Raw genomic sequence first — 16,860 nt, 5'->3', positions numbered from 1 at the left:
TTTTAAGTCTATATGTTTATATATTTTCATTCAAATATACATTATTTTATGTGGTACTTTGTATATGTATTTCAATACAAATTTACCTATTTTTATATGTTTTTGTATATTTATTTTCATACAAGTTTAAATTATTTTGAGTATATTTGTATATAGTTTTATACAAATTTAGGTTATTTTATGTGTATTTTGTATATCTATTTTCACAAATACATTCTTTTCATGAATATTTTGTTTATTTATTTTGACACGAATTAACATTATTTAATGTGTATTTTGTATATATATTTTTATACGTATTTACATTATTTCAAGTGTATTTTGTATATATATATCTATAGAAATCTACGTTATTTTATGTGTATTCCTATATAATATATACGAATACACATAAAATAACGTAGATTTCTATAGAAATATATATACAAAATACACTTGAAATAATGTAAATACGTATAAAAATATATATACAAAATACACATTAAATAATGTTAATACAAATACATAAAATAATGGAAATTTGTTTCAAAATATATTATATTTTGAAACAAATTTCCATTATTTTATGTGTATTTTGCATATTTTTTCAATACAAATTTACCTTATTGTATGTGCATTTTGTATATTAATTTTAATACAAATTTGATTAATCTATGTGTATTTTTGTATATGTATTTTTATAAAAATATGCTTTATTTTATGGGTATTTTGTATCTTTATTTTCATACAAATTTACATTATTTTATTGATATTCTGTGTATTTATTTTGATATGATTTTACATTATTCTATGTGTATTTTGTATATATATTTTATATAAAATGTATTTGTTTTCATTTCATACAAATCTACATTATTTTATGTGTTTTTTGTACATGTATTTAAATACAAATTTAACTAGTTATATATGTATTTTGAATATCTATTTTGTATGTATATTTTCATAGAAATTTACTCTATTTTATGAGTATTCGTATATATATTTTGATACAAATTTACATTATTGATGTGTATTTTGCATATCTATTTCAATACAAATTTACTTTATTGTACGTGCATTTTGTGTATTTATTTTAATACAAACTTAACTATTTTATATGTATTTTTGTATATATATTTTTATGCAAATATGCGTTATTATATGGATATTTTGCATCTTTATTTTCATACAAATTTACATTATTTTATTGATATTCTATTTATTTATTTTGATGCGATTTAAGATTATTTTATGTGTATTTTGTATATTTTTTTTTATTCATTTTTACATTATTTAATGTTCATTTTGTATATATATTTTATCCAAATTTACATTATTTTATGTGTATTTGTTTATATATTTTCATACAAATTTACATTATTTTGTGTGTTTTTTGTATATATATTTTTCTACGTATTTAAATTATTTTATGTGTATTTTGTATATATATTTTCATAAAAAAAATACGTTATTTTATTGTGTGTATAAGTATATATTTTGATACAAATTTTATACAAATTCATGTTATTTAATGTGTATTTGTATATATATTTTCAAACAAATTTATATTATTTTATGTGTATATTTTTATATATTTCATTACAAATTTACCTTATTTTATGTTTATTTTGTATATTTATTTCATTCAATTTTAAATTATTTTATGTGTATACTTGTATTTGTATTTAGGTTATTTTATGTGTATTTTGTATATATATTTTCATCCAAAATTACATTTTTTTATTGATATTTTCTTAATTTAATTCGATACGAGTTTAGATTATTTCATAGGTATTTTGTATACATATTTTTATACTCATTTACATTATCTAAAGTGTGTTTTGTATATATATTTTTATGCAAATTTATTTTATGTTAATTTTTGTACATATATTTTTATAGAAATTTGCGTTATTTTATGTATATAGTTTTATATAAATTTACGTTATTTTATGTGCATTTTGTATATTTATATTTATACAAATACACATTCTTTTATTGGTATATTGTTTATTTACATATATACGAATTTACATTATTTTATGTGTATATTGTATACATTTTTTTATACGTATTTACTTAATATTATGTGTATTTTGTATATGTATTTTTATAGAAATCTACGTTATTTTATGTGTATTCGTATATATATTTTGAAACAAATTTACATTATTTTATATGTATTTTGCATATCTATTTCAATACAAATTTACCTTATTGTATGTGCATTTTGTATATTTATTTTAATACTACTTCAAATATTTTATGTGTATTTTGGTATCAATATTTAAAAAAAATGCGTTATTTTATAGGTATTTTGCATCTTAATTTTCATACAAATTTACATTATTATATTAATATGCTGTGTATATATTTTGATACGATTTTACATTATTCTATTTGTGTTTTGTATATATTTTTTTTATACATATTTACATTATTTTATATGTATTTTGTATATGTATTTCAATACAAATTAACCTAATTTTATGTTTATTTTGTATATTTCTTTTCATACAAATTTAAATTATTTTTGTGTATTTTTGTATATAGTTTATAAAAATCTAGGTTATTTTATGTACGCATTTACATTATTTAATGTGTATTTTGTATATGTATTTTTTATCCAAAGTTACTTTATTTTACGTTCATTTTGACATATATTTTGGAAATTAGCTTTATTTTATATGTATTTGTATATGTTTTTCTCATACAAATTTACATTATTTATTGATATTTTGTTTATTTAGTTTGATACGAATTACATGATTATATGTGTATTTTGTACATAATTTTATACGTATTTACATTATTTAATGCGTATTTTGTTTATATATTTTTAAACAAATTTACGTTATTATATGTTTATTAGTATAAATATTTTTATACAAATTTACATTAGTTTATATACTTTGTATATATTTATTCCAGTTCAAATTTAGCTTATTTTATGTGTATTTTGTATATCTATTTTCATACAAATTTAATTACTTCTGTGTATTTTTCTTTTTAGTTTTATACAAATTTACGTTATTTTATGTGTATTTAGTATATTTATATTTATACAATACACATTCTTTTATTGGTATTTTGTTTATTTATTTTGATACGAGTTTACATTATTTTATGTGTATTTTGCATACATTTTTTTTATACGTATTTACTTCATTTTATGTGTATTTTGTATATATATTTTTATAGAAATCTACGTTATTTTATGTGTATTCGTATATATATTTTCAAACAAATCTACATTCTTTAATATATTTTGCATATCTATTTCAATACAGATTTACCTTATCGTAAGTGTATTTTGTACATTTATTTTAATACAAATACACATTCTTTTATTGATATTTTAATTATTTATTTGACACGAATTTACATTATTTAATGTACATTTCATGTGTATTTTGTATATATATTTCTATAGAAATCTACGTTATTTTATGTGTGTTTTGTATATATATTTCATTATAAATTTGTCTTATTTTAAGTTTATTTTTATATCTATTTTCATTCAAATTCAAATCATTTTATGTGTATATATTTATTTGTATTTACGTTATTTTAATAGTATTTTCTATATATATTTTAATTCAAATTACATTATCTTATCGGTATTTTGTTCATTTTATTTCGATACGAATTTAGATTATTTCATGTATTTTCTATACATATACATATAGAGTAAATTTCTATGAAAATATATATTCAAAATACATATAAAGTTATGTAAATAAGTATAAAAATATATATATCAAATACACCTAAAAAAAGTGAAAATTCGTATCAAAATAAATAAATAAAATTCCGATAAAAGAACGTAAATTCGAATTAAAATAAATAAACAAAATACCAAAAAAAAATGTGTATTTGGATAAATATAAATATACAAAATACACATACAAAATAAACATAAAATAAGGTAGATTTGTAATAAAATATATGTACAAAATACACATAAAATAATGTAAATTTATATAAAAATATATACAAATACACATAAAATACCATGAATATGTATAAAAATATATATTCAAAATAAATATTAAATAATGGAAAAGCGTATAAATATATATACAAAGTACATATAAATAATGTAATTCATATCAATATAAATCAACAAAACACCAATAAAATAATATATATTTGAATTAAAATATAAGTTTACATAATACACATAACATAACTAAAATTTGTATTAAAATATATACAAAATACATAGAAATAATTTGAGTTTATATGAAAATAGATATACAAAATACACATAAAACTAGTAAATTTCTTTTGAAATTTATATACAAAACCCATAAATATTGTAAATTTGTGTCAAGATATATAAACAAATACACATAAAATAACGTAAATTTGTATGAAAATATATACAAAATACACATAGAATAATGTCAATTCCTATCAAAATGAATGAGCAGAATATCAATAAAATAATGTAAATTTGTATGAAAATAAAGATGCAAAATACCCAAAATATAAAGAATATGTTTTATAAAATACAGATACAAATACACATCGAATAATTAGATTTGTATTAAAATTAATATAAAATGCGTATATAATAAGGTGAAATTTGTATTGAAAATATGCTGTATACACGTTGACTTATACAAATTTATATTATTTTATTGGTATTTTGTTTATTTATTTTGATACAATTACATGATTATATGTGTATTTTGTACATATTTTTTATACGTATTTACATTATTTAATGTATTTTGTTTATATATTTTCATACAAATTTACGTTATTATATGTGTATTTGTATAAATATTTTGATACAAATTTACTTTATTTCAAGTATTTTGTATATATATTTCAATTCAAATTTAGCTTATTTCGTGAGTATTTTGTATATATTTTCTTACAAATTTAATTACTTCTGTGTATTTTTGTATATAGTTTCATATAAATTTTCGTTATTTTCTGTGTATTTTGTATATTTATATTCATACAAATACACATTCTTTTATTGGTATTTTTTTATTTATTTTCATACGAATTTACATTGTTTTATGTGTATTTTGTATACATTTTTTTATACGTATTTACTTCATTTTATGTGCATTTTGTATATATATTTTTATAGAAATCTACGTTATTTTATGTGTATTCGTATATATATTTTGAAACAAATTTACATTGTTTTATATGTATTTTGCATATCTATTTCAATACAAATTTACCTTATTGTATGTGTTTTTTGTATATTTATTTTAATACAAATTTAATTTTTTATGTGTATTTTGGTATATATATTTTTATAAATAAAAAATGCATTATTTTATGGGTATTTTGCTTCTTTATTTTCATACAAATTTACATTGTTTTATTAATATTCTGTGTATTTATTTTGATACGATTTTACATTATTCTATTTGTGTTTTGTACATATTTTTTTATACAAATTTACGTTATTTTAAGTGTATTTGTTTATGTATCTTCATTCAAATTTACTTTGTTTTATGTGTATTTTGTGTATGTATTTCAATACAAATTTACCTAATTTTATGTGTATTTTGTATATTTATTTTCATACAAATTTAAAATATTTTTGTGTATTTTTGTATATAGTTTTATACAAATTTAGGTTATTTTATGTGTATTTTGTATATATATTTTCATACAAATACACATTCTTTTATTGATAAATATTTTTGTTTATTTATTTTAACGCAAATTTACATTATTTAATGTGTATTTTGTATATATATTTTATACGTATTTACATCATTTCATGTGTATTTTGTATAGTTTTAAACAAATTTATATATTTTAATGTATTTTTTGTATATATATATTTATACAAATACACATTCTTTTATTGGAATTTTGTTTATTTAATTTGATACTAATTTACATTATTTCTTGTGTATTTTGTATACATTTTTTATACGTATTTACTTAATTTTATGTGTATTTTGCATATATATTTTTATAGAAATCTACCTTATTTCATTTGTATTAGTATAAATATTATGAAACAAATTTACTTTGATTTATATTTATTTTTGCATATATATTTTGTGTATTCTGTATTTATTTTTGTTATACATAGAATAATGTAAAATCGTATCAAAATAGGTACACAGAATATCAATAAAATAATTTAAATTTGTATGAAATAAAGACAAAATACCCATCAGATAAAGCATTTTTTTAAATACATATACAAAATACACATAGAATAATTAAATTTGTATTAAAATTAATATACAAAATACACACATACAATAAAGGTAAATTTGTATTGAAAAAAAAACGCAAAATACAAATAAAACAGTGTAAATTTGTTTCAAAATATATATACGAATACACATAAAATAACATAGATTTCTATAGAAATATATATACAATATACACATGAAATTATGTAAATACGTATAAAATATATATATATATATATATATATATATATATATATATATATATATATATATATATATATATATATATATATATATATATATATATATATATATATATAATATATATATATATATATATATATATATATATATATATATATATATATATATATATATATATATATATATATATATATATATATATATATATATATATAATACATATCAGTAAGTATAATATAAATTACATGTGACAAAATAAATAAGGCAAAATATCATGAAAAGAATGTGTATTTGTATGAAAATAAATAATAGATAATAAATTTGTATGTAATATATATGCAAGATACACATTAAATAATGTAAATATGTATAAAAAATGTATACAAAAACAAATAGAATAATGTAAAATTTGTATCAAAATAAATACGAATATTAATAAATAATGTAAATTTATTATGAAAATAAAGATGCAAAAATCTAATCAAAATAGCGCATTTCTTATAAAAATATATATACCAAAATACACATAAAATATTTAAATTGTGTAATGAAATAAATATACAAAATGTACATACAATAAAGGTAAACTTCTGTTGAAAGAGATATGCAAAATACATATAAAAAACTTAAATTTTGTTTCAAAATATATATACGAATACACATAAATAACGTAATTTCTATAAAAATATATATACAAAATACTACATAAAATTAGGTAAATAAGTATAAAAAATGTAAACAAAATACACATAAAATAATATAAATTCAATTAAAATAAATAAACAAATTACCAATAAAAGAATGTGTGTATTTGTTCTGTGTATTTTGTATATAAGTTTTGTACAAATTTACGATACAAATACAAATACAAAAATACACATTAAATAATTTAAATTGAATGAAACAAATATATTAAATAAACATAAAATAAGAGTAAATTTAGTAATAAAATATATGTAAGAATACACATTACGAAATAATATGAAAATTTGAATGAAAATATATATAGAAATACACAAATAATGATAAATTTATAAACTTTGTTTCAAAATATATTAATGTTGACAAAAAAATAAAATAACGTAAATTTTTTATGAAAATGTATATATAAAAATACACATAAAATAATTTAAATACGTAGAAAAATTTAATATACAAAATACACATAAAATAATGTAAATTCGTAAAAATTAAATACCTACAAATTCCAATAAAAGAATGTATATTTAGTAGGAAAATATATATACAAAAAAACAAATAAAATAACTAAAATTTACAGTATATAAAAATATATACAAAAATACACAAAAATAATTTAATCTTTGTTTTAGTGGTTAGAATTATGCAAAATACACATAAAAGTTAGGCCAATTTGTATTTTGTATACATTTTTATACGTATTTTCTTAATTTATGTGTATTTTGTATATATATTTTATAAAATCTACGTTATTTTATGTGTATTCATATATATATTTTGAAACAAATTTACATTGTTTTATATGTATTTTGCATATCTCTTTCAATACAAGTTTACCTTATTGTATGTGCATTTTTTATATTTATTTCAATACAAATTTAAATATTTTATGTGTATTTTGGTATATATATTTTTATAATAAATGCGCTATTTTATGGGAATTTTGCATCTTTATTTTAATTAAAATTTAAATTATTTTATTCATTTGGTGTATTTATTACGGTTTATTTTCACATTATTCTATTTGTTTTTTTGTATATATATTTTTATACATATCTACATTATTTAATGTATCTTGCATATATATTTCATACAAATTTATTATCTACTATTTATTTTCATACAAATACACATTCTTTTCATGATATTTTGTTTATTTATTTTCACACGAATTTACCTAGATATATATTTTGTATATATTTTATACGTATTTACATAATTTCATGTGTATTTTGTATATATATATTTCAATAGAAATCTACGTTATTTTATGTATTCGTATATATTTTGAAACAAATTTACTTTTGTTTTATATGTATTTTGAATTTCTCTTTCAATACATATTTACCTTACTGTAGATGCATTTTGTATTTTTTATTTCAATACAAATTTAAATATTTTGTGTATTTTGGTATTTATATTTTTATAAAAAATGCGCTATTTTATTGGAATTTTGCATCTTTCTTTTCATACAAATTTACATTATTTTATTGATATTCTGTGTATTTATATTGATAGGATTTTACATTATTCTATTTCTTTTTTGTATATATTTTTTATACACATTTACATTATTTAATGTGTATCTTGCATATATATTTTATACAAATTTACGTTATTTTAAGTGTATTTTTTTATATATTTTCATTCAAATTTACATTATTCTATGTGTATTTTGTATATGTATTTCAATACAAATTTACCTAATTTTATGTGTATTTTGCATATTTCTTTTCATACAAATTTTAAATATTTTTGTGTATTTTGTATATAGTTTTATAGAAATTCAGGTTATTTTATGTACGCATTTACATTATTTAATGTGTGTTTTGTATATATATTTTTATGCAAATTTACTTTATTTTATGTGTATTTTTGTACATATATTTTTTTTAGAAATTTGCGTTAATTTATGTGTATTTGTATATGTTTTCTCATACAAATTTACATTATTTTATTGCTATTTTGTTTATTTATTTTGATACGAATGAAAATAGATATACAAAATATACATACAATAAACTAGATTTGTTTTGAAATATATATACAAAATACATAAAATAATGTAAATGTGTATCAAAATATTTGAACAGATGCGCATAAAATAACGTAATTTTTTTTTTAAATATTCAAAATACACATTAAATAATGTAAATATGTATAAAAAAAATATATACAAAACACAAATAGAATAATGTAAAATCGTATCAAAATAAATACACAGAATATTAATAAAATATGGTAAATTTGTATCAAAATAAAGATGCAAAATACCCATTAAATAAGGCATTTTTAAAAATATATATATACCAAAATACATGAAAAATTAATTTATGTTAAAATAAATATACAAAATACACATACAATAAGGTAGATCTGTATTGAAATAGATATGCAAAATACATATAAAACAATGTAAATTTTTTTCAAAATATATATATGAATACACATAAAATAACATAGAATTTGTATAAAAGTATATATACAAAATACATAAAATGAAGTAAATACGTATAAGAAAATGTATACAAAATACACATAAAATAATGTAAATTCGTTTCAAAATAAATAAACAAAATACCAATAAAAGAATGTGTATTTGTATAAATATAAATATACAAAATACACATATAATAACGTAAATTTGTATAAAACTATACAAAAATACACAGAAGTAACTAAATTCGTATGAAAATAGATATACAAAATACAGATAAAATAAACTAAATTTGAATTGAAATGTGTATACAAAATACAATATTTTATGTATATTTGTATTTGTATTTAGGTTCTTTTACGTGTATTTTGTATATATATTTTGATACAAAATTACATTATTTTTTTTGTATTTTCTTAATTTAATGCTATACGAATTTAGATTATTTCTTAGGTATTTTATATACATATTTTATACTCATTACATTATCTAATGTGTGTTTTGTATATATATTTTTATGCAAATCTATTTTATGTTAATTTTTGTACATATATTTTTATAGAAATTTGCGTTATTATATGTATATAGTTTTATATAAATTTACGTTATTTTATGTGCATTTTGTATATTTATATTTATACAAATACACATTCTTTTATTGGTATATTGTTTATTTACATTTATACGAATTTACATTATTTTATGTGTATTTTGTATACATTTAGAATACGTATTTACTTAATTTTATGTGTATTTTGTATATGTATTTTTATAGAAATCTACGTTATTTTATGTGTATTCGTATATAGCTATATTTTGGAACAAATTTACATTATTTTATATGTATTTTGTATATCTAATTCAATACAAATTTACCTTATTGTAAGTGCATTTTGTATATTTATTTTAATACAAATTGAAATATTTTATGTGTATTTTGGTATCAATAATTTTATAAAAAATGCGTTATTTTATAGGTATTTGACATCTAAATTTTCATACAAATTTACATTATTTTATTAATATTGTGTGTATATATTTTGATTCGATTTTACATATAATCATGTAATTCGTATCAAACTAAATAAACAAAATATCAATAAAATAAAGTAAATTTGTATGAGAAACATATACAAAGACATATAAATTAACGCTAATTTCTATAAAAATATATGTCCAAAAATGAACGTAAAATAAAGTAATTTTGGATAAAAATATATATACGAAACACACATTAAATAATGTATATGCGTTCATAAAAAATAACCTAAATTTGTATAAAACTATATACAAAAATACACAAAAATAATTAAAATTTGTATGAAATGAAATATAAAAGATACATAAAATTATGTTAATTTGTATTGAAATACATATACAAAATACACAAAATAATGTAAATTTGAAAGAAAATATATAAACAAATACACATATAATAACGTAAATTTGTATGAAATATATATTCAAAATACACACTAAATAATGTATATATGTATAAAAAAATATAGAAAACACAAATAGAATAATGTAAAATCGTATCAAAATATATACACAGAATATTAATAAAATAATGTAAATTTGTATGAGAATTAAGATGCAAAATACCTATAAAATAACGCATTTTTTTTTAAATTATTGATACCAAAATACACATAAAATATTTGAATTTGTATTAAAATAAATCTACAAAATGCATATACAATAAGGTAAATTTGTATTGAAATAGATATGCAAAATACATATAAAATAATGTAAATTTGTTTGAAAATATATATACGAATACACATAAAAAACGTAGATTTCTATAAAAATACATATACAAAATACACATAATATTTAGTAAACACGAATAAAAAAATGTATACAAAATACACATAAAATAATGTAAATTCGTATAAATGTAAATAAACAATATACCATTAAAAGAATGTGTATTTGTATAAATATAAATATACAAAATGCACATAAAATAACGTAAATCTATATAAAACTATATACATAAAATAACGCAAATTTCTATAAAAATATATGTACAAAAATGAACATAAAAAAAATTTGCATAAAAATATATACAAAACACACTTTAGATAATGTAAATGAGTATAAAAATACGTATACAAAATACTATGAAATAATCTAAATTCGTATCAATTAGATTAAGAAAATACCAATAAAATAATGTAATTTTGGATGAAAATATATATACAAAATACATAAAATATACTAAATACAAATACAAATATACACATAAAATAATTTAAAATTGAATGAAATAAATATACAAAATAAACATAAAATAAGGTAACCTAAAGATAACCTAAGATAACCTAAATACAAATACAAAAATACACATTAAATAATTTAAAATTGAATGAAATAAATATGCAAAATAAACATAAAATAAGGTAAATTTGTAATAAAATATATGTAAGAATACACAAAAAATAATATAAATTTGTATGAAAATATATATACAAATACACATAAAATAACATGAATTTGTATAAAATTTGTTTCAAAATATATACGAATACACACCAAAAAATAACATAAATTTTTATGAAAATGTATATATAAAATACACATAAAATAATTTAAATACGTAGAAAAATATATAAAAAAATACAATTAAAATAATGTAAATTCGTAAAAAATTAAATACACAAAATTCTAATAAAAGAATGTATATTTGTAGGAAAATATATATACAAAAAACAAATAAAATAACTAAAATTTGTATAAAAATATATACAAAATACACAAAATAATTTAAATTTGTTTGAAAATAGATATGCAAAATACACATGAAGTTAGGCAGATTTGTATTGAAATACATATACAAAACTCACATAAAATAATGTAAATTTGTATGAAAATATATAAACAAATACATATAAAATAACGTAAATTTGGATAAAATATATATACAAAATATATATTAAATGTTTTAAATATGTATAAAAATATATTATATTATATATATTTTTATTGATATTTGCGTTATTTATGTGTATTTTGTATATGTTTTCTCATAGAAATTTACATTATTTTATTGGTATTTTGTCTATTTATTTTTATACGAATTACATGATTATTTGTGTATTTTGTGCATTTTTTTATATGTATTTACATTATTTAATGTGTATTTTGTTTATATATTTTTATACAAATTTACGTTATTATATGTGTATTTGTATAAGTATTTTGCATAGACTTCACAATCTCTTGACGGGAAACGGGGCGCGGGGCCGATTCGCAGGGGGCCGATTTTCAAAAATTTAAAATTTAAATATTTTCAAAACCAAAGCAGCTAGCGACCTGAAACTAAAACAGGCACCTTCCTTAGGCATATATGAGTCTCCATGAGCAGCGGTATCAAAAAATTCAAAGTCGTTCCCTAATAAAATCCCGATTAATTGTTTTTTATATAAGTATAACAAAACCTAAAAAGGCTATAAAATCCTCAGATTTTACGCTAGATGTACAAACATCACCAAATGCAGAGATAATCACTTATATTTTCAGAATCAATAGCAATATTTAGCATATCCTATAAGTTTTTGCCCGAAATAGCTACTTATTTTTTTTTTATTTAGTGCAATTTTTACGTAAGTTTTAACATCTAATAAATCACTTAATTTTCACATTAGAAACTTAATACTTGAGGAAAGCATGCAGAAACATCTTAATTTTACTCAACAAAAGCAAAATATTCATTTTTCTATATACAATCACAACTTATTTTGGTTGAATTCCGATGTCACTATTGCCGCAGCACGTCTTGCCGGCTATCTGGCCCTCGTCCCTGAACAATCACTTTAGCCTTTTGGCCTATGACATGGGCCCCGGTCAGTTTCCTGGACTTGTACACGTCCCTGTTCCTCGCCGTCTCCTTCCTGCCCTCCTCGATACTGCTCCTCTTCCTGCCGGTCGACTGCTTCAAGGCCTTGTTCTTCCTCGCTTCTGAGGTCACGTCCTTGGAGAAATTAGCACCGAAACAGTTGAAGAGGACCTGCTGATGTGCGGCAAGATGGTGTTGGCCAGGTTGTGCCCTCCTGGCACCTGTACCCCTGCAAGGTCGGGTCTGAGGCCGCCAGGAACTCCAGGAGGTGCCTGAACCCGTCCCTGTGGCGCATGGCAAGGGAACCTCAACCTGCGCTCCTTCTTGTCCTCCCTGCACATCAGGGAGTCCCAGCGACATCCCGAAGGACGCCATGTGGGCCATTGGGAGATGGCCGCTTCAGGACCGCCCGGCCCGTCTCCAGCTCTCCCCTGTCGACCAGCTCTGACCAGGGCGTCGAACATCACAGAGGGCGGGTCGCCCCTCTCGAGCTCCACGGTAATCTTCATCTCCTCCTGCTGGGCAAGCTCCTGCTTGCAGCACTCGGCCACAGAGGAGTTGGCCTGGACCTTCCTGGCCAGGTAGCCGGCGTAGTTGCCGACCGCGGCGAGAGCTCGTCCGTCGGCGGGTCCGGCTGGTCGTCGGCCAGCTCCCTGGCAAGCTGGGCCAAGATCACCTCGTCGTCCTCCTTCTCCTCTGCCTTGGCCCGGACCAGGTCGGCCTGCACGTCCCCGGGAAGAACCCGACGAGCTTCAGCAAATGCAGGCGCTGGGCCAACCTGTTGCTCACCATGAAGTTCTGCACGCTCGTCCAGTAGTTGGCGCCGCATGGTGCGGCGCTGCCGAAAGAGTGCTCAGTCGGGTCAGAGTTGGCCTTCCCCATGCACACATACTCGACCCCGTAGGACGTAGTGAACAGCCCCTCACTACCACACTGCACTGAACACCACTGCACTGCACACAACACTGAGTCACTGCACTGATGGCGTAGTACGGCTCCTCCACAGTTTACTCCACGGGGTCGCGGCGTCCTCATATCTTGTGTCTCCTCCGTCACTTCCACTCGATCCACTGCCTTCTGGGCTTCTTGTATCGTCCTCTGGATCCTTGCAGTTGTGGGGAAGGTACAGAGACGATGAATAACTGTGGGTCCTTTACTTGGAGAGTAAACAGAGGCAGGACAGCGATAATCTTTACAGAGGGAAGTGCCCAGCTGACTGCGTGCCTAAGGCGAGTTAGGCGACGCGGGAACTGAGCTGAGTTGCCATGTAGGCACTAACTAAACGTACATTTCTTGTTTCCTAATACGTAAAACTGTGGACTTCACTATCCTACAGTTATCATTCATTTTATGTAAAGATTTCAACCTAAAGTTACGCAAATTTGCCATTTTTTACACAACGTTTTCAAAGTGCACGCATGGTGCTATTTTATATAAGTTACCTTGAATCCTCGACCAAATCACTCTAGAGACACTCCTGCCTGCTTGTATGCACTAAAACTTGAAGATTTCGTCCTGTTTCCACTTAAATTCGGAGTAAGAACGCAGAGTGTGTTTGAGTTGTCGCAGTGAAAGTCGCCATAACAATCGGCCCCTTACGCGAAGCCAGCGCGCCAAGACTGAAGAGATTTCCCGTCAACTAGTTGTGAAGTCTATGGTATTTTGATACAAATTTACATTATTTTATGTATTTTGTATATATATTTCAATTCAAATTTAGCTTATTTTATGTGTATTTTGTATATCTATTTATTTTAATACAAAATCAAATATTTTATGTTTTTTCGTATATATATTTTTATAAAAAATGCGTTATTTAATGGGTATTTTGCATCTTAATTTTCATACAAATTTACATTATTTTATTAATATTTTCTGTATTGATTTTGATACGATTTTACATTATTTTATTTGTGTTTTGTATATATTTTTTTATACATATTTACATTATTTAATGTGTTTTTTGTATATATATTTGATACATATTTACGTTATTTTAAGTTATTTTATGTGTATTTGTTTATATATTTTGACACAAATTTACAATATTTTATGGGTATTTTGTATATATATTTCAAAAGAAATTTACATAGTTTTATGTGTATTTTGAATATCTATTTTCATACAAACTCAAATTATTTTTATGTATTTTTGTATATATTTCAATACAAATTTTAGTTATGTTATGTGTATTTTGTAAGTCTATTTTCATTCAAATATATATTATTTTATTGGTATTTTGTTGATTTATATTGATACGAATTTACATTATTTAATATGTAATTTGTATATATATTTTTATACGCATTTACATTATTTAATATTTATTTTGAATATATAATTTTATACAAATTCATGGTATTTTATGAGTATTTGTATATATATTTTCATAGAAATTTACATTATTTTATGCGTATTTTGTACATATATTTCATTACAAATTTACCTTATTTTATAATTATTTTGTATGTATTTTGTACATTTATATTTATACCAATACACATTCTTTTATTGGTATTTTTTTATTTTTTTGTTTCAATTTACATTATTTTATGTGTATTTTGTTTACATTTTTATACGTATTTACTTAATTTTATGTGTATTTTGTATATATATTTTTATAGAAATCTACGTTATTTTATGTGTATTCGTATATATATTTTTGAAACAATTTTACAATGTTTAATATGTATTTTGCATATCTCTTTCAATAGAAGTTTATCTATTGTATGTGCATTTTGTATATTTATTTCAATACAAATTTAAATATTTTATGTATTTTGGTATATATATTTTTATAAGAATAGTCAAAATATCAATAAAATAATATAAATTTGTATGATAAAACATATATACAAATACATATAAAATAACGCTAATTTCTATGAAAAATATATGTCCAAAAATGAACATAAAATAAAGTAACTTTGGATGAAAATATATATACAAAACACACATTAAATAATGTAAATGCGTACGTAAAATAACCTAAATTTGTATAAAACTATATACAAAAATAAACAAAAATAATTTTAATTTGTCTGAAAAGAAATATACAAAATACACATAAAACTAGGTTAATTTGTATTGAAATACATATACAAAATACACATAAAATAATGTAAATTTGAAAAAAAATATATAAACAAATACACATATAACGTAAATTTGTATGAAATATATATACAAAATACATTAAATAATGTAAATATGTATTAAAAATATATACAAAACACAAATAGAATAATGTAAAATCGTATCAAAAAATATACACAGAATATTAATAAAATAATGTAAATTTGTATGAAAAATAAGATGCAAAATACCTATAAAAAAAAGCATTTATTATAAAATTATTGATACCAAAATCCATAAAATATTTGAACTTGTATTAAAATAAATATACAAAATGCACATACAATAAGGTAAATTTGTATTGAAATAGATATGCAAAATACATATAAAAACAATGTAAATTTGTTTCAAAAATATATATACGAATACACATAAAA

This window comes from Eriocheir sinensis, unplaced genomic scaffold (genome assembly GCF_024679095.1).
Source record: "Eriocheir sinensis breed Jianghai 21 unplaced genomic scaffold, ASM2467909v1 Scaffold57, whole genome shotgun sequence".
NCBI lineage: Eukaryota > Metazoa > Arthropoda > Malacostraca > Decapoda > Varunidae > Eriocheir > Eriocheir sinensis.
This window is presented reverse-complemented; position numbering follows the sequence as displayed.